Source organism: Chiloscyllium plagiosum, unplaced genomic scaffold (assembly GCF_037043375.1).
Source record: "Chiloscyllium plagiosum isolate Xiang-an unplaced genomic scaffold, Cpla_swu_hap1 HiC_scaffold_36, whole genome shotgun sequence".
NCBI classification, from domain to species: Eukaryota; Metazoa; Chordata; class Chondrichthyes; order Orectolobiformes; family Hemiscylliidae; genus Chiloscyllium; species Chiloscyllium plagiosum.
Window position 1 is genome coordinate 21,432,768 of NW_028270174.1, and position 19,620 is coordinate 21,452,387.

The window sequence follows — 19,620 nt, forward strand, 5'->3', positions numbered from 1 at the left end:
ATCACATTCCTGATGAAGAGCTTATGCTTGAAATGTCAACTTTCCTGCTCCACAGATGCTGCCTGACCTGCTGTGCTTTACAAGTGCCACACTTTTTGACTCCTCACCTTTCTCTCACTTGCTTGAACGGCACTGATAAGAGGTCACAGTACTGAGCAGACTTCGAATTTTTAGATATTTCCTAATCCACCTGCTCAGTAATGTTATTACACACCTCTGGAATAGACAGGCCATGAACTTGGGTCTCCTGGTTCACAGGGAAGGACACTACCACTCCACAAGAGCCATCTACCTCGGCTTTGTATTGTAATTTAACTGATTGAACAATTACAGTTTTCAGATAGATAGTCAGGAATGAAAGGGAGTGATTACCAGTGTCCACTAAAATCAAGCAACTAATGAGACAATACCAGTGCTAAAATGCAGTGATGCAAATGATACAGTTGGTCTGATGTGAAACACTAAACAGGGACTGCAGCAACCCCAATGCAGAAAGAATAATGAGAAGGTTAATCCAAATGCGACAGTGCTAATCCCAGGTTGAGAAAATGTGCCTGGCCATTGTCATGGAACATTACAGCACAGTACAGGCCCTTCAGCCCTCAATGTTGTGCCAACCTGTGAAATTAATCAGATGCCGATCTAAACTATACCGTTCCATTATTATCCATATGTATGTCCAATGCCCATTTAAATGCCCTGAACGTCGGCAAGTCTACGACTGCTGCAGGCATCTGTTCCACGCCCCTGCTACTGAGTGAAGAAAATACCTCTGACATCTGTCCTATATCTATCACCCCTCAATTTAAAGCTACATCTCCTCATGTTAGCTTTCACCGTCTGAGGAAAATGGCTCTCACTCTCCACCCTATCTAACTTTCTGATTATCTTAAGCATCTCTATTATTTCTCTCCAACGAAAACAGCCTCAGTTCCCTCAGCCTTTCCTTCTAAGACCTTCCTTCCATACCAAGCAACATCCTCGTAAATCTCCTCTGAACCCTTTCCAAAGCTTCCACATCCTTCCTATAATGCCGGACCAGAACTGTACACAATACTCCAGGTGCGGCCTTACCAGTGTCTTGTACAGCCGAAGCATGACCTTATAGCACTGAAACACTATTCCCCTTACCAATAAACACACACCATATGCCTTCTTAATAACCCCATCAACCTGGGTGCCAACTTTCAGGGATTTCTGATCATCTACACTGTCAAGAATTTTGCCATTAGCCCAGTACTCTGCATTCCTGTTACTTCTTCTGAAGTGAACTACCTCACACTTTGCTGCATTAAACTTCATTTTCCACTTGTCAGCCCAGCTCTGCATCTTATCTATGTCTCTCTGTAACCCACAACATTGTTCGGCTCTATCCACAACTTTTTTATATCTTAGTGTCATTCGCAAATTTACTTACTCATCCTTCTACGCCCACAACCAGATCATTAATAAAAATGTCAAAAAGCAATGTCCCCAAAACAGAACCTTGTGGCACACCACTGGTAACTGAGCTCCATGATTAACATTTCGCATCAACCACACCCACTGTCTTCTTTCAACGAGCTAACTTCTGATCCAAACCGCTAAACCACTTTCAATCCCGAAATTCTATTTTGTGCAATAGCCTACCATGTGGAACCTTAACAAACGCCTTACTAAAGTCCATGTCCACCACATCGATTGCTTTACCTTCATCCACCTGTTTTGTCACTTTCTGGAAGAGCTCAATAAGGTTAGTGAGGCACGACCTACCCCTCACAAAACCTTGTTGCCTAGCCCTAATCGAATTATTCCTTTCCAGATTAGATTAGATTAGATTCCCTACAGTGTGGAAACAGGCCCTTTGGTCCAACAAGTCCACACCGACCCTCCAAAGAGTAACCCACCCAGACCCATTTCCCTCTGACTAATGCACCTAACACTACGGGCAATTTAGCATAGCCAATTCACCTGACCTGCACATCTTTGGACTGTGGGAGGAAACCCACGCAGACACGGGGAGAATGTGCAAACTCCACACAGACAGACAGTCACCCAAGGCTGGAATCGAACCTGGGTACCTGGTGCGGTGAGGCAGCAGTGCTAACCACTGAGCCACCATGATTAAAAAAAGATCAAAGCCAAAGGCTCTGAAATCTCCTCGTAGGCTTCCCAGAGAATCAGAGGATAAAATCTCATCTGGCCCAGGAGACTTACCTATTTTCAGATCTTCCAAAATTGCTAAAATCTCCTCTTTGTCAACCTCAATCCCATCTGATCGTGTAGCCTGTATCTCCATATTCTCATGAACATTGCCCCTTTCCAATGTGAATACTGATGAAAAGTATTCATTAAGCGATTCCCCTATGTCCTCAGATTCTACACACAACTTTCCACTACTATCTTTGATTGGCCTAATCTTACTCCAGTCACTCTTTTATTCCTGATATACCTGCAGAAGGCCTCCGAGTTTTCCTTGATCCTATCCGCCAACAACTTCTCATGTCCCCTCCTGGCTCTTCTTAGCCCTCTCTTTAGATCTTTTTTGGCCAACTTATAACTCTCAAACCCCCTAATTGAGCCTTCACGCCTCATCCTCACATAAGCCGCCTTCTTCCTCTTGACAAGAGCTTCAACTTCTTTAGTAAATCACGGCTCCTCTAAAACTACCTCCCTGCCTGACAGAAATAGACTTGTCAAGGACCCGCAGTAGCTGTTCCTTGAATAAGCTCCACATTTCAATTGTGTCCATCCCTGCAGTTTCTTTCCCCATCCTATTCATCCTAAATCTTGCCTAATTGCATCATAATTGCCTTTCCTATTTCTTTGCACATAAACATTTTTATCAATGCCTACTTGGAAGAGACAAAGTGACAATCGAGTTCAAATACAAGCCATCTCAAAGCATTTTTGTGAAGTTACTCAGTTATAGAGATATCTGGATGCGACACGCAAGCAAGTGAAACAAATGACCTGATGTTGAGAACAGTACTCACCACAAAGAAAGTAGAGGATGCTATGACAGAGCAGCCTGACCTGTTCAGAAAACTATCAACCCAGGAGAAATCATAACTCTGTCAGACAAGAACCTTTTCTCAAATCAAACAATTGGTCAACAAGATACAAGTCTCCAAGTGCAGCAAGAAACAGTGATGGAGGTGTGGCCCGTAAATAGCTAGGATATCCCTGGGGTCACAAATGCATACTGGGCAAGTAGAGATGAATTGAAAACTCAAAGGAAATATAGTCATAGAACAAAGACCAAAGAACAATACAGCAAAGTAATAGACCCTTAGGCCCTCCAAGCCTGCGCTGACACATTTTGTCCTTACATATTAAAACAGTCTTCACTGACAGGATCTGTCTCTCTCTATCCCTGTATTCGACCAGGTGAATCTTGAACGCTGCTATTGTCTCTGCTTCCACCACCTCCTCTGGCAGCACATCCCAGGGACTCACCCCCTATGTCAGAAAAATGTGCCTTGCACATCTTTTAAATACCTCCCCACCATACCACCCTGAACCTGTATCCCGTAGTAATTGACTGCTCCACTCTGGGAAAAAGCCTCACATATTCCACTCTATCTATACCATTCATAGATTACAAACAGCAGAGGTCCTCATCATCCCAAAGATGTTGAGATGAAATACACTGAAACATATTAATGTAAGCCACCGAAGAAGTGAGTCAGGTCTGAGAAAGACAAGTCAAGTGCTCTGTTGGCCAAAGAAGAGCAGAGAAATCAAAATCCACAGTAGCCTGTGCAGTACTTATTGTGAGTACCAAGCTAACAAGCTCAGGACAGAGAGACCATGAATGTAACTGTAGACACTGTGAATTGAGGATGTTGTTTTTCATTAATGAAGTATTTGATCGCTTCACCTGGACCCACCACATAAAACACAGTGGCAACAAGAGCAGGTCAGAGGCTAGGAATACTACAGTGAGTAACTCACCTCCTGACTGACCAATGCCTGTCCACATCCACAAGTCGGGAGTGTGATGGAATACTCCCCCCACCCACCCCTTGCCTGGATGAGTGCAGCCACAACACTCAAGAAGCTTGACACCATCCAAGAGAAAGCAATTCACATTGCATCCACAAGCATCCACTCCCTCCACCACTGACGGTCAGTAGCAGCAGTGTGTACTACTCCTACTACTACAAGTTGCACGGCAGAAATTCACCAAAATCCTCAGACAGCACCTTCCAAACCCACGACCACTTCCATTTAGAAGGACAAGGGCAGCAAATGTATAGGAACACCATCACCTCCCCTCCAAGCCACTCACCATCCTGACTTGGAAATATATCGCCATTTCTTCAATGTTGCTGGGTCAAAATCCTGGAATTCCCTCCCTAATGGCTCTACCCACAGCACATGGATGCAGCTGTTCAAGAAAGCAGCTCACCACCATCTTCTCAAGGGCAATTCGGGACGGCCAATAAATGCTGGCCAGTCAGCGACACCCACATCCCACAAAATGAAGAAATAAAAACAACTGGGAGATTCAACATCATACATCATTGCCACACTATGGCCAATCAAATAGAAAAGCTGAGGCAGCCATGAAAATCACCAATGGAATCAGAAGGATATTCATCAAATCCAGCTGCAAGGTCAATGAGGCAATCCCCAAGTGGAGAAACATACCTTCCAAGACATGGAAAGTAATCCAGTCTAAAAACTAATATCACGTCGCATTCATACCCCTAAATAGTGGCTCGAGCAGGTAATGTAGAGGCAAGTAGAATCCAATGCGGGGAAGTGTGAGATTACGCGCTTTGTTAAGAAGAATAAAGGCATTGACTATTTGCTAAATGGGGAAAGGCTTCAGAAATCTGAAGCACTAAAGGGACTAGGGAATGCTAGCTCAGAATTCCGGAGGTTAAACTGTTGGTTCAGTTGGTGGTTAGGAATGCAAATGCAATTTTGGCATTAATTTCAAGAGGGTAGAATACAAGAACAGAGGTGTCCTGCTGAAGCTGTATAAGGCTCTGGTCAGACTGCATGTGGAATATCGTGAGCAGTTTTGGGCCCCATATCTAAGGAAGGATGTGCTGGCATTGGAGGGAGTTCAGAACAGGTTTACAAGAATGACGCCAGAGATGAATGGCTTGTCATATGAGGAGCAGTTGAGGACTCCAGGTCTGTACTCAACTGAGTTTAGAATGATGAGGGGTGGAGGATCTTACTGAAATTTAGAGAACAGTGATAGGTCTGGAGAGAGAGGATGTGGGGAAGATTTGCTGGATTTAACAAGTTTATCTGCGTTCAAACTCATTCAGACAGGCAAGTTAAATCCATGCCTGGATACATGTTGTGAAGTGGCTGTGCCGTGTTGGACTGGGGTGGACAAGGTCAGAAGTCACATGACACCAGGTTATAGTCCAACAGGTTTATTTGAAATCACAAGTTTTTGGAGCGCAGCCTCTTTGTCAGGTGAAGTGAAGAAGAACACACAGGCACAGAATTTATCGGCAGAGGGATCAATAGATCACACAAATGGTGCAAGTGAAGTGTCAAATAATAAGTCTTTGCAGGTGAAGGGAAGTGTCAGACAGTGTGAGTAAAGTGTCGACAGCTGAATAGTAAGTGAAGAGGATGACCTATAATCCAAATAATTGAGGCAGAGAGATAATCACAAAAAATTAAAAATAAGATGGTGCCGGAAACAAACTAAATGTCTGGAATAACATGATAGGTATAAGAGGTGCATGCCAAGGTCTACTCAAAATAATAAGCAATCCAAAACTGTGCAAACTAATTAAGGTAGAGCGATCATAAGTTATCACGGTGATGGTGTTAAAACAAGACAGTGAGGAAGATTTTACAGATGCAGAACGGTGTGGTGAGGTTACATATAGCACAACATGAACCCAAGGTTGCAGCTAAGGCCCGCTTCATGGGTTCAGAACTTGGCTGCCAGTTTCTGCTCGGCAATTCTGTGTGGTTGTGAATTTGCATTTGCAGATACATTCTATTTTGTTCAAAAAGTACATAATTTGTAGACAGTAGTCAGTCAATGTGGCATTTTATAAACTCCTGCTTTAGAAATAAAAGACACAGACAGACTCCAAACAAGACCTCACGCCTAAAATACATGTTCTGCCTGGAGGTGTCACCTCCTTTATACTGATAACACCTTAAAGTTATCTCAGGGCAGTGACTTGAAAGAAATTCTGGAATTTGCATATTAATCAATTGAAACCTGTACCTCCATGCTTACTAATTAAAGATTTGAGAGATATCTTAAGTGCGTTCAATTCGTGCGCATGGAGTTGTATGACCCTTTGATCTTCTCCTTATAAATTCTGTGTTTAAGTTCTTCCCCTCTCACTAGCACCTGAAAGAGCAGGGCTCCAAAAGATGGTAATTTCAAATTAACCCATTGGATTGCAACGTGGTGTCCTGTGATTTTTTTTTAAACCTTGTCCACCCCAGTCCAACACCAGCACCTTCACATCTTGTGTATCCTTGGAGTACATTTACCTGAAGATCGGAGACTGAATGCCCCTGACCGCTGAAATATTCCCCAACTGGGAGGGAATATTTCTGTCTAGCTAATGTTGCGCAGTGCCCATTCATTCATTGCTGCAGTGTCTGTTTGGTCTCACCAATATACCATGCCTTGGGCTATTCTTGCCTGTGGTGTATGAGATAGACAACACTGGCCGAGTCACGAGTATCTGCCGTGTATGTGGTGAGTGGTGTTCCCACATATAAAATGGTAGTGTCTATGTCGATGATCTGACATGTTTTGCAGAGGTTGCTGTGGCAGGTTTGTGTGGTGTTGTGGTTGATGTTGTCCTGAAGGCTGGGTAGTTTGCTGCGAACGATGGTCTGTTTAAGGTTTGACGGTTGTTTGAAAATGAGAAGTGGGGACACAGGGATGATCTTGGTGAGATGTTCGCCATCGCTGATGACATGTTGAAGGCTGCAAAGAACATGGCATAGTTTCCCTGCTCTGGGGAAGTACTGGATGACAAAGGGTACTGTATTGGCTATGACCAGTGTCTGTCTTCTGAGGAGGTCATTGTGGTTTTTCGCTGAGGCACGTCAGAATTGGCAATGAGTTGAGCATTGTATCCCATAAGGGAATCTTTCAGCATCTTTAGGTGTCCATCCTGTTCCTCCTGCTCCTCATCTGAGCACATCCTGTGTACATGCAGGGCTTGTCAACAGGGGATAGCTTCTTTAACAGGTTTAAGGTGGAAGCTAGAGAAGTGCAGCAGTGTGAGGTTATCTGTCAGCTTGTGTAGAGTGAGGTACTGGGTGTCTGTCCTTGATGCCTGTGTCCAAGAATGAGACTGATTCTGAAGAGTAGTCCATGATAAGTCTGATGGTGGGATGCAACTTGTTGATATTGCTTTGTAGTCATTTCACTGACTCCTCGGCAGGAGCAGAGAGGAAGAAAATGTTGATGTATCTGGTGAATAGCGTTGATTGGGAGGTCCTGTGCAGCAGAGATGCCTTGCTTGAACTGGTGCATGAAACTGTTGGCATATTGGGGTGCACATTTGGACCCATGGCTGTTCCGTGTGTCTGGATGAAGAACTGGTTGTCAAAGGTGAAGACATTGTGGTTGAGGTTGAAGCGAATGAGTTGTAGGATGGCACCTTGGGGAAATTAGCAGTTGATGGTGTTGAGTACTAAGGCTGTTGCCACAATGCAGTTGTTGTGGGGGATGCTAGTGTCGAGTGCCAAAACGTCCATTGTGACAAGGAATGTTTTTCATTCAACTGTTTCGTGGGTGCTGAGTTTCTGTAAGCAAAGAACTGTTCACAGTCAGGGAACACTTCAGCTGTCAAGGTCATACAGCCTCCGATCTTCGGGTAAGCATCCTCCAAGGTGGTCTATGACTGCCAAGTTCCATACCCTTGAAGACAGCCTCAACCTTGATCTTGGGTTCATGTCACATGACATGTAACCCAACCATACTGTTCTGTATTTGTAAAATCTTCCTCACTGCCCTGTTTTAACACCATTACCCTGACAACTTGTTATGATCTCTCTACCTTAATTACTCTGTACAGTTTGGATTACTTGTTACTTTGGTTAGACGTTCGACATGCAAGTTTTAAACTTGTTATTCCAAGGGTTTGGAATGTCTCCAGCACTAACTTATTTTAAATTTTTTGTTATTATCTTTCTGCCTCATTTAATCAAATTAAAATGTCATGCCCTTCACTTGCTATTCAGCTGTTGACACTTTACTCACACTGTCTGATACTTTTGCTCATCTGTGGAGATTTATTATTCCACACTCCACTCACACCATTTGTACAATCTTTTGATCTCTCTGCCTATAAATTCTGTACCTGTGTGCTTTTCTCTCACTTAACGTGATGAAGGGGCAGCACTCTGAAAGTCTGTGATTTCAAATAAAACTGTTGGACTATAACCTGGAGTTGTGTGACTCCTGACCTGGGTACATGTTGGATTCTGATTTTGTTTTAACCTTTAAATGTAAAGTCTTGCTGGAGGTGTGCACTGCAATTTAGGTCTCTTACGTAATTCATGTCTAAACCATCTAATGTTGAAAATGTATTGTACGAAACACATAATGCAGGGAGAGAAAGAGAGAGGAGGAAAAGAAAATGTAGTAATTAGTATCATAGTGAACCTATATTCCACAAATGTTAAACATATAAAATGAAAATGTTACACACTAACTCAAAAATGTGAGTACAATCTGGAACCTTAAAGTGAAATAGGTGGAGTGGTGGTGGTGATGGGGTCAAATTGTAATTATACTGCAAATCTACATAGAAATATAATTTAACACAAAAGTTTACACTCAATAACCTGCCATTATGTTACTCAGGGACAATACTTAAATGGCAATGCACCTTCTTTTCCCTTACAACCGGGCATTCAAAGGCACTCTGAAACTTTTGTTTTCTATCATGTAATTTTCTCGTCAGATTTCAAAAGGGACTATAATAAGCACAGAGCAATTATCATCTCAAAGAGTCCTATTACTGGAGGCAATCAGGATATGTGTGTCAGAAATAACAGTCATTCAATTGGACAAATTGCAACATGCACCAGACACTGAAAGTATACGTACCATCAGTCCAGAATTGCAGATTTTCAAAACAAATGCAACTTAGAAAGATCAAAAGTTCCCCTATTCTCTGTCACAATTTCTATTTAAATCCCAAATGTGGAAACTTAGACTAAGTGTAGCTGAAATCTGATGGAATTTATCCACAACACACTGTTCAACACGATAACCGAAAGACAGGACCATGGATCTGTACACAAGGCTGCAGGGAAGAAATGACGCCCCACACCTTGAATACAACAGGAAGGATTCGGCTAACATTCAGCGCAACTCATGGACTTCTCTCAGGTGGATTCTCTGAAGCTTAATAAAAAACAGCATGTGAGGTAAAAGGAACATATTTTATTTCTGCTGGACAATTCCCAGAAGGGCTCTGAGAAGAAGCCCAAAATCCAAGCAGTGGCTGCAGGATAAAGTATAATATGGCGGTTTGTTAACAACCAGTGCACCTTTCTCCCTATCGTTCAATACATTCACTAGTGACAAAATGCAATGGACATCTCAACAATGTTTAATCATTTGAAAATTGTCAGAAGGGTATTCCAAGGAGGAAGCCCAAGAGTCTACCATTATAGGAGCTGGCCACTTCTTGCGATTGTATGACTGTGATTAAACGTATTTTTGAATGAGATATTTATGAAGCAATGATTTTCTACGTGTAAACTAACGTAACTTGAGTATTTTGACATAGGATATCAATGTAACATTAATTTGCTGGGAGTAAAAATAGTATAAGATTTCTTTCCCTCTCCTTTTCTCCTCTTTCTCAACCTGTTGTGTCTATACCCAATTTAGTTTTCCTGTAATTATTTTCAATAGGGGCCCACTTGAAATCTGTAACTGCTGGTGCCAATTTAACCAACATCATTAAACGTTACAACCTTTTGAATGAATCATCAATTTGTTCTCTCGTGGTTCACATAGTTAACTATTTAGTAAAGGTTGCAACACCTGCCCTTTTACCTATTCCTTCGTCATTGTTCAAGGTGCAAACACACTTTCTAGGTGAATCAGCATTTCGCTGATACAGCCCCCTGTATCCACCGATCACAGGGCAGTTTCCTCAATATTAGCGAGGCCCAACGTTGTCTGGGTAACTAATTTGCAGAAAACGTCTGCTCGGTCTGTAAAAACGACTCCAACCTTTCTGGTCGCCTGCAATTTAAATACGTTACTCTGCTCCTGTGCTCATATTTCCATTCTAGGACTACTGCAGTCTTCTCATGAATCCTGGCAAAAACTGGAGGAACAGCATCACATCTTCCCCTTTGGTGCTTTCCAACCTTCAGGTCACAACATTGAGGTCAACAACTTCACAGCATGTACACCGAGCTCAATTTTGATCACACGAACCTCCTTGATCGCATGTTTTTGCTCAGCTAAGCTAACTTATTTTTGACTATTCACACTTATCATTTACACCAATCTTGCATATATATCCCCTCTATTACCATTAGCACCCCACCTTGCTATTTTGTTCTTGGCATCTTCCCCATTTGTTTCACTCATTCTTCCTCCCTCTCTTGGTGAAATTGAGAACTGCAAATACCGGAGATTAGAGTCTAGATTAGAGTAGTGCTGGAAAAGCAGAGCAGATCAGGGCGCATCCGAGGAGCAGGAAAATCAATGTTTTGGGCAAAAGCCTTTCATGAGGAGTGATGAAGGACTTTTGCCCGAAGCATTGATTTTCCTGCTCCTCGGATGCTGCCTGACCTGCTGTGCTTTTCCAGCACTACTCTAATCTTGACTTCCTCCCTCTCTGCCAACATGATGATCATTGTTTTCCCCTTCCATTCAGTTCCAAAGAAAAGTCATTGGACTCAAAATATTATTTTGTTTTCTCTTTCCATAGATACTGCCAGATCTGCCATGTCTCACTGGCACTTTCCATGTTTATTAAATAACATGAGTGTTTTAGCAAACCCAGGAAGCCCTACAGAGAGGAATCGAGAGACTTGAAGGTGGCAAGGCAAGGTGAGGGGACTATTGACAAAGTGTACAATATTTTTAATGTTACAATGCATTGCACACACAAGGTATTTACACTGAACCATTATAAACCATTGATAATGCCCTAACTGGAATTTTCTGGTCATTGCAGGGAAGCATACCTTAGGTAGAATGACAAAGCCTTAGGAGAGTACAAGCAAAGATTTCCTACAATGGTACTAGGTATGAGGGAATTTATTTACATGCAGATACCACAGAGTACAGGTTGTTCTCAACGTCCATAAGGACAAGGATAGTTTGGTAGCCCACTTCAAAATCTTAAAGAGTTGTGATGAAGCTGGGATAAACTGCTGCAATTAGGAAAGGAGTCAATAACCAGAGGATACAAACTTTTACTTAATTGTCAAATGACGATAGGTGGCAACAAGGGGGCAATTTTTCCCTAGGAGGAATTAGGATCCTGAACTCTCTGTTGAAAAGGGAGGAGGAAGTGGAATCAAAACTTATAGAGACCATAAGACATAGGAGCAGAAATTAGGTCATTCAGCCCATTGAGTCTGCTCTCCATTCAACCATGGCTGATAAGGTTTTCTATCCTATTCTCCCCGTAACACTTGATCCCCCTTGACAATCAAATTAAATAATATTGGAATGGAAACTGATACCACACCCCAGTTGACTTGGTCAGTCCTCTTACCCAGCTTTGCCAGATAACAACATTTGATCTCAACTCTTGATAAACAATGGTGTAAGGGATTAACTTGTCTTCAAGAGAACTGGATAAATTCCAAGGGAGAAAATTTTACTGAGTTATGTGGAAAAAGCTGAGTAGACTTAATTCGGAAATTCTTCAAAAAGCTAGTTCAGGCATGATCGGTCAAACGATCTGAGCTGTACTACACTACCATTCTGACCTTCAAATTAATCTTCTTGTTCTATATCTGGCTTGCAAACAAGAGTGGACCATTTCTTTGACAGGAGATCTAATCAGTAGCAGCGCATGATTTACAATAATCTCGGGCAAACTCCAATTATAAAGCATTACAGTTCTCTTTATGAAATTTCTGCCCTTTGCTGCCATCTATTTTTCTTTCATAACATCCTTCTCAAAGATCTGAGATACATGTATCATTAAAATCCATTTGTTGTACAGAAATACAGTGTAATTAACTAAGTTCATTGTGATGGATGACTGGGCTCTAACATTTAATGCTCAGAGAATGAAGTCAAATGTGAATTCCACAACCATCCATCCACGGTTTTTATAATGCCTATATTACAGCAGAGGAAGTTATTAACACTGAATAAAATAGAACCTTGAGAAAGCTCCAAGGCCAGAATATAACAAACACTTTGACGTGATGACACAAACTTTTTTTGTGTCTCTTCTTCCTTAATTTAAACCAGAGATTGGATGACATCATCTATTACGTACACTCTTATTATCATTGACCCACCATTGCCCAGGTGTTTTGATGAAATGCCTGTTAACTGATTAAACAGTACTTCATTACTTTTTATTTACTTCACTGAATAGTATTTACACACAGGGTATAGTGTTTCCCTCTCCAAGCTTGGCGCTAGAACAGAGTTGTTATCTCTGCTTTGTTACCCATGCCACATGCTAGTGAAGTGAGGAACAGGGAGACAGCAGAGCTGAACACGTGACTGCATGGATGGTGCAGGAGGGAGGGTTTTGGATCCTTGGATAATTGGACCTTTTTCTAGGGAAGGTGGGACCTCTACAAACAGGATGGTCTTCACTTGAATCAGAGGGGTACCAACTTCCTGGGGAGGAAATTTGCTAATGCTTTTTGGGACAGGGCATTCAACTAAGGCAGCAGGGGGATGGGAACCTGAATTATAATCCTGCGTATAGGAGGCTGAGGGTAGCGAGGTCAGCGATAGGTTTGCAAGGTCGCGAGAGGGCACCAGCAATCAGAATGTTGTTTTGAAATGTGTGTACATCAATGCCAGGAGCATCCAGAATAAGGTGGGTGAACCTGCAGCATGGGTTGGGACCTGGGATTTCAATGCTGTGGCCATTTCAGAGACACAGCTAGAGGACGGACAGGAACAGTTATTGCAGATTCCAGGATTTAGATGATTCAGCAAGAACAGAGAAGGTGGTTGGTGAGGAGGGGGCATTGTTAATCAAGGATAGAATGGGGGATCTAAGATGGCGTCGATCAGAGAAGATCACACTGCAGAGCTTCTCACCGCAGCAGGAGCAGGACAGTTCTTTAACCCACCCAACCCAGGTCATCAGGATTTCTTGGGGCGTTGGAAAGATTGTGGAGCCCCAAGAAACATTTAAAAATTGACTTACCTGTATTTTCAGGTGTCCAGAAATGCCTAAAAATGGAGGAAGAGCATCTGAGGCCGGGCCTGCAGCAGCCTCAGAGCCGATTACTCTCCAGGACCTGGTGAACCAGCTCTCGAAATCTCGCGAGATGTTGGGGAAATAGATTGAAGAGAAGCTGGCTCCAGTCTCTCTCATGCTGCAGAAGCACAAGCAGCAGCTGGGAGACCTGGAGAAGAGGACGGATGAGGTGGAGCACAGGGTCACAATGGTGGAAGCTGATGCCAGTTCATTCAAGGAAGAGATCCAAGTCCTGAACTCGCAGGTTCGTAATTTGCGTGACCAAGTGGATGATCTTGAAAACAGGGGCAGGAGAAAAAACATTCGGATCATCGGTCTGCCTGAGGGTAAGGAAGGTGAACGGCCTGCGGAATTTGTTGAAGATTGGCTTCCGAAATTCCTTGACTTGGAGACTGGCATGAGAGGACTGAAGATAGAGAGGGCTCACCGGATTGCAGCACGGAGGTCGGGTCGTGGTCAATGCCCTCGTCCTTTCCTGGTGCAGTTCCATCATTATTGGGTTAAGGAGAGAGTCATGGGAATGACTCTCCAGACTCCAGCGGAAGGATCCAATGGCCCTAATTTACGAAGGGTCTAAGATAATGTTTTTTCAGGACTTTTCAGCGGCGGTGATCCAGAAACGAAAATCGTATGATGGTGTCAAGAGAAGATTGAAGGAGCTTGGGATTCAGTACTCCCCGAGATATCCGGCAGTGCTTCGGATCACCTTAGATGGATCCATGCATCTCTCTAACACATCGGAGAAGGCAAGAGACTTTGTGGACAAACTAACCTAATTTAAACAATTGTAGTATGTATAAATATTGTTGCTTGGGTATATCATTCTGTGAAAGAAATGGAGGAAATCCGGTTGGAGCTTTGTTTTTCCCCTTTTTTTTCCTCCAATGATAATAATTTGGTTCAAACTATGTCTGGCGGTGGTTAAGAGGTACATTTTAAATTTCTAAGTTAGGACATACCAAAGGATGGGTGGAGTATTTATTCCCTTCTTTTTTAAAATAAAATAATTTTTTTTATTCAGATTGATATTCAATGGGGTGTTTATTCTTTTTAGCTTGTGCTTGCGATGCGGCTCTAGGCTGGGAGAAGTGAAGGTGGTTGAGATGGTTATATGCCTATTTATGGGCAGTTCAGGACGGGTTGTTGCCCCCTCCGGGCAGGGGGTGAGTTCCCCTACTCAGCGCTATTGGCGATTTATATGTTGGTTTGTTTTCTGGTTTTTGTTATTTTTTATTTTTAATAATTTTCTATGTTTGTTCAATGTAGTGGCTTTAGTTTATGTAGTTTTTATATTTGGTGGACCATGCAATACTAAGGCTCAGCAATTTGTGGTTTGGATTCCTCCTCTCTGGAATTTAAATGTAATTGCAGAAGATTATGCCTAATGATTTGATTAAATGGTGCACCTGGAATATCAAGGGAAGTCACTCACCAATTAAGAGGAAGGAGGTACTCTTGAGTCTTAGAAAGGAGAAGGTGGATATTGTTTTGTGACAGGAGACACATTTGGATGACAAGGAGCAACTGAAATTACAGCAGAATGGCTTTGACCGAGTTTATTTTTCATCATTTAATACCAGAAGTAGGGGAGTGGCTATATTGGTAAGGAAAAATCTCTCATTTAAATTGTTGGAATGAGTTAAAGACACATACGGGAGGTTTGTAATTCTTAAAGCCTTGATAAATGGGGAAGAATATGGCATTTTAAATGTTTATTGTCCCCTAACTCATCCTCTTAAATTCTTGGAAGATGCTTTTTCTAAACTGATAAGTCTCAAGTCTCGGCACATCATTATAGGGGGAGATTTTAACTGCCTCATGGACCCCACAGTAGACAGGTTGCTGAAAGGTCCCTCGATACCCTCTGCACAAACTAAACAGTTATTGGATTTGTGTGGGGAATTAGGGTTGGTGGACGTCTGGAGGTGTCTCCACCCTACAGGTAGGGGTTTCACATTTTTCTCCAATCCACATAGATGACCCTTGTGATAACCCTGGATCTGGTGGCAGGGTTGGTACGATTGGTAATATTGCTATCTCTGATCATGCTCCAGTGTATCTCATGGTTAAAATTAAGGATGTTACAGTGGATTCAAGGTACTGGCGAATGGACCCCTTTATTTTCATGGACAGCAAGTTTGTGGAGTATTTCTCTAGGGAATTTCAGGCATTCCTATGCATCAACATAGGCTCGGTTGATAGCTCATCTGTTCTCTGGGAAACTGCCAAAGCTTATGCCAGAGGGTTAGTTATTTCATATTCTACAAGTAGGAAGCGGCAGAAGGGTGAGCAGCAACGTCTCCTTGAAGCACGGCTGAAGGCAGCCGAGAAGGTATATTCTGACAGACACTCGTTGGTCAAACTACAGAGAATTACGATACTGCGGACTGCACTAAATTCCGTGCTCATGCAGACGGCAAAGAAGGAGCTGGCTTTTGCAAAGCAAAGATTATCCGAGCATGGTGACAAGCCAGGCAAATACTTAGCATACCTTGCCAGAAAGAGAAGTGCCCCACAAACCATTACAGCGATTAGGGAAGGGTCTGGGAACCTAACATGTGATTCTAAAAAGATTTATGTGGCGTTCCAGAGATTCTACTCTAAGTTAGATCTGTCTGAGAATTGTGAGGATGGGCAGGCCAAAATGGAATCCTTTTTTAGGGATCTGAAGCTCCCGGGTGTGACTCCCGAACAACAGTCCTTTCTCAATGCCCCATTATCAGAGCAAGAAGTGCAGGAAGCTGTGAGGCAGCTTCAGAGTGGAAAGGCGCCCAGTCCTGATGGACTTCCCAGTGAATTCTAGAAGGAATTTGTAAGTATACTGTCAGGCTCGATGCTGTATATGTTTAATGATTCATACAGTCATCTTTGCCTCCCACCATCTCTGCGAGAGGCCAAGATTTCACTTATCCTTGAAAAAGGGAAGGATCCGGAAGACTGTGCTTCATACAGGCCCTGCTCTTAAATGTGGACTTTAAGATCCTCTCTAAGGCTCTTGCGTTAAGGCTGGAGACTGTGTTACCCTCTATTATTAAAGAGGATCAGATGGGCTTCATAAAGGGTCGTAGATCTTCCAATAACGTTAGGAGGCTGCTTAACGTAATTCAAGCATGCCAACAGCAGTCAATACAGGGATTGGTGATTTCTTTAGATGCAGAGAAGGCAGTTGACCGAGTTGAGTGGCTGTACCTTTTCTATACTCTAGACCGGTTTGGTCTGGACAAAGTTTTCATAAGATGGGTAAAGGTTCTCTACAGTGGACCTCTCACTGCGGTCATTACCAACGGGGTACGATCAAGCAATTTTAATATTTCCAGGGGCAGCCGGCAGGGCTGTCCCCTTTCACCATTACTTTTTACGTTGGTGATTGAACCGTTGGCAGAGGCCATTCGTGGGGATCTTAATATATCAGCTCCAGAAGTGGGGTCAAAATTACATAAGGTCTCGCTGTATGCAGATGATGTTCTAATTTTCTTGACAAATCCAGCAGTCTCAGTGCCTTGCCTGATACAATGCATTCACGCGTTTGGCGCTTTTTCAGGGTATAAGATTAATTTTGCAAAATCAGAGGCTATGCCTATGGGTGGTCTTATGAAAGAGTTGGCTCTTGAGAATGACTATAGATTCCCATTTAGGTGGTCACAGGGGGGGTTGTGTGTATTTGGGCATATTCATTACTCCAGTTCTGGATTGGCTGTTCAAAGCCAATTTTACTCAATTATTTGAAAAAATTAAACAAGATCTCCAAAGATGGGAGGCACTTCCAGTCTCATGGTTGGGTCAGATAGCGCTTATTAAGATGAATATTCTCCCTCGTTTGCTGTACCCTATACAGATGCTCCCCCTGATTTTCAGTAAACAAACACTCAGGAGACTGAACAGTTGGTTCAGCTCCTTTAGCTGGCACTGTAAACGGCTCCTCATTAAATTAGCCAAACTGCAGTTGCCTCACAGATTGCGGGGAGTAGACCTTCCGGACATTAAAAATTACCAATTAAGCTCGCTTTTGACCTACGTAAATAATTGGGTTTGTGGGGACCCTCTTTCAATATGGCTAGATATCAAAGTCTCCCAGGCAAGGTGCCCCCTTACCAGTTTGCTGTTTTTGGACAAGGTGAGGACAGTTAGGGAGTATTGTCATAACCCAATAGTCATCAATACTGTTAAAGCAACGAGGGCAATTCGGCAGAGGGAAGGTAATATTGGCAAAACGTCTTTGTTTACACCTTTAGTGGGTATGCCGAGTTTTCAACCAGGTATGATAGATTCAGGATTTAAACGTTGGGCAGCTCGGGGTATATCTTGCATGGGTGATTTATTTGAGGGAGATGTAATGATGTCCTTTGATCAGTTAGTACGGAAGTACGAGTTACCTAATAGAGACCTCTTTCGTTTTTTTTCAAGTTAGGGATTTTATTCAAAAAAAGACCACACTTTTTACTGATCCCTACAAATCTGACATAGAAAGAGGGGTACTAAGGGCTCAGAGTACACTCTCTGTCAGTACTCTATATCACCAATTGGGGGGTGCCACCTCAGATGAGTCTGATTGACTCTGCAAGATGTGGGAAAGAGAGCTGGGTGTTGAAATTTCTTCAGAGACATGGGAGGATATTTGGGAGAATACAAGGAAGATATCAATTTGCAATAGGACCCTTTACAGTTGAAGATTCTCCACAGGGTCCACTTAGCCCCAAATCGTTTGTCAAAATTTAAACCAGGGGTATCTTCAGCATGCCCCATGTGCAAGGTCTGCACGGGCACTCTTACCCATTGTCTTTGGTCTTGTGACAGGCTTCAAACATATTGGAGCGCTGTGGTGGGTGCAATGGTGAGGATTTTAGGTGTAGGGATGGAGAAGGACCCTATTTCGCTCCTTTTGGGCCTACCCGTTGTATTTCCTGCAGACTCGCATAAGGCAAAACCTTTCAATATTCTTACATTCTGTGCAAGGAAGAATATCTTGCTAGTTTGGATATCAGAAAACCCCCCCGGCCTGTCGGGTTGGTGGAAGATTGTTATGGAGCATATTCCCCTGGATTTTCTCACAAATATGGTATACCACAAAACTGAGAATTTTTACAAGACATGGCAACCCTTTTTGAAATACCTGGACACAGATTTATCTGCCACACTAACAAGAGCTTTTATATAGCCGTAACGATTGTGTTTCAGGAGTCCAATATCCAGGGAGGAGGAACTGTGAATGTATGAGTGTTTTGTTTGGCTGGGCTGAGTTATTACTATTTATTTGTTTGTTGTTAGGTATTTATTTAGTTAGTTAAATAGCCAGTTTAGGTTTTTTTTTAATTTTATACTTCTCTATGTATGTTTATACATTCGTATAGGAGGGTGGGCTGGGGATTTTTTTTATTATTTGGGTTTAGTTTTGTACTATTTTTGTACTGTTTTGAATTGCATTGTTTTGTATTTGTTGTAATATTTAAAAATCTATTTTTTCTTAATAAAAATACATTATTAAAAAAAATCAAGGATAGTATTACAGCAGCTGAGAGAATGTTTGAGGACTCATCCACTGAGGTAGTTTGGATGAGATTATAAACAGGAAAGGCGAGGTCACCCTGTTGGGAGTTTTCTGTAGGCCTCCAAATTGTTCCAGGGATGTAAAGGATAGCAAAAATAGGAATGAGAATAACAGGGTAGTTGTTATCGGGGACTTTAAATTCCCCAATATTGACTGGAAATGCTATAGTTCAAATGGTTTAGATGGGTCAGTTTTTGTTCAAAGTGTGCAGGAGGGTTTTCTGACACAGTATGTGGACAGTCCAACAAGGAGCAAGGCCACATTGGATTTGGTACTGGGGAATGAACCCAGCCAGGTGTTAGATTTGGAGATAGGTGAGCACTTTGGTGATAGTGACCAAAATTTGGTTATGTTTACAATAACAATGGGCAGGGATAGGTATGTAACCCAAGGAAAGAGGTATAAACTGGGGGAAAGGCAATTATGATGCGATTAGGCAAGATTTGGGATGCATATGATGGGGAAGGAAACTGCAGGGGATGGACACACTTGAAATGTGGAACTTATTCAAGGAACAGCTACTGCAGGTCTTTGATAAGTAGATATCTATCAGGCGGGGAGGTAGTTGTCAAGAGAGGGAGCCATTGTTTACTAAAGAAGTTGAATCTCTTGTCAACAGGAAGGCAGGCTTACGTGAGGATGCGGTCTGAAGGCTCAGTTAGGGGGTTTGAGAGTTATAAGTTAGCCAGA

General features: G+C 42.6%; 1 protein-coding gene and 1 pseudogene across 6 annotated transcripts in view; both read right to left on the reverse strand.

The window, feature by feature from the left end:
* The window catches only part of LOC122539411 (serine/threonine-protein phosphatase 2A 55 kDa regulatory subunit B gamma isoform), a 370,044-nt gene that overhangs the window by 73,583 nt on the left and 276,841 nt on the right, over positions 1 to 19,620 (reverse strand). The window lies entirely within an intron of this gene.
* Positions 6,245 to 7,076, reverse strand: LOC148139912 (uncharacterized; annotated as a pseudogene).